This window comes from Otolemur garnettii, unplaced genomic scaffold (assembly GCF_000181295.1).
Source record: "Otolemur garnettii isolate 467f Iridium unplaced genomic scaffold, OtoGar3 scaffold00038, whole genome shotgun sequence".
Classification (NCBI taxonomy): domain Eukaryota; kingdom Metazoa; phylum Chordata; class Mammalia; order Primates; family Galagidae; genus Otolemur; species Otolemur garnettii.
The window spans coordinates 11,395,351-11,396,921 of NW_003852433.1; positions in this window are offsets into that span (position 1 = coordinate 11,395,351).

Here is a 1,571-nt window from a genome sequence, read left to right on the forward strand (position 1 = left end):
AAAAAACAGCTGGACATTGTGGTAGGCGCCTGTGGTCTCAGCTCCTCGGGAGCCTGAGGCCCTTAAGCTCAGGAGTTGGAGGTTGCTGTGAGCTGTGACACCAAAGCACTCTACTGAGGGCAATAAAGTAAGACTCTGTCTCTAAAAATAAATAAATAAATAAAAATAAAAAGTAAGAAAGATCGTAACTAGAATGCCAGCTCTGTAAGAGGCCTGATCTATTTTGTCCATTGCTATATTTTCAGCACTCAGAACAGTGCCTAGGACATAGTATCAATAGCTTCTCAATACATACCAAATGAATAAATGAACTACTGGGCAGCTATTAAATATTACATTAGAGGGGCGGTCCCATATACCGGTGGTCGCTTCAAACCCAGCCCTGGCCAAAAACTGCAAATAAATAAATAAATAAAAATAAATACTACATTAGAGAAGAAAATTTAATCACATAAAAAGAATTTCTTTCTTTTCTTTGAGGCAGTCTCAGTATGTCGCCCTGGGTAGAGTACTGTGGCATCACAGCTCACAGCACCTCCAACTCTTGGGTTTAAGCAATTTTCTTGCCTTACTCTCCCAACTAGCTGGGACTACAGGTGCCTGCCACAACGCCCAGCTATTTTATTGTTGCTGTTGCAGTTATCATTGTTGTTTTTATGTGACCAGCACCCTACCCACTGACCTACAGGTGCCACCGAAAAGAATTTCTTGATATAATAAGTGAAAAAAGTCAGGATACATAAGTATATCCACAGTATGATTCCTAATGCATCTTTGAGAAAAAAAAAGTGTGTGTAGTCAATTTTTTCTTTTCTTTCTTTCTTACTATTTATTTATTTCTTTTGAGACATAATGTCACTCTGTCAGCCTGGGATATAGAGTGCTATGGCCTCATCATAGCTCATAGCAACCTCAAATTCTTGGGCTTAGGCAATCGTCATGCGTCAGCTTCCCGAGTAGCTGGGACAAGAGGCGCCGCCACACTGTCTTTTTAGTAAAGACAGGGTCTTGCTCTTGTTCAGACTGGTCTTGAACTCCTGATCTCAAGCAATGTGCCTCCAGCCTCCTATGGTGCTGGGATTACAGGCGTGAGCCACTGGCCCCAGCCTGTGTGCATTTTATAAAGAAGAATACAGGCCCAAATCTGAATAGAAGAGCTTTCTAGAGAGGGTAATATTGTGAGCGATCTTAGTGTCTTTTTTTCTTTTATCTGTATGTTCTAATTTTCTTCTTCAAATCTTATCCTAGCCTGGGTTCTCTCAGAAAACAACCCTGGATTTGCAGGTAGCTAGTTTATTTGGAGAAGTGCTTTTAGGGAAAAGGAGTCATGGTCTGAAGAGACTAAAATAGGGAAAGAAAGACAGTTAATCCAAAAAGGATTCTTTATCAGTCCTGCTTTGGGCAATTTAGGGTCCATCCCACCAGGACCTTTTAAGAAGCCTTGAAGAGGCTCGGCGCCTATAGTTCAACCAGCTAAGGCGCCAGCCACATACACCTAAGGTGGTGGGTTCGAATCCCCAGCCCGGACCCGCCAAAACAACAATGATGGCTGCAACCAAAAAATAGCCGGG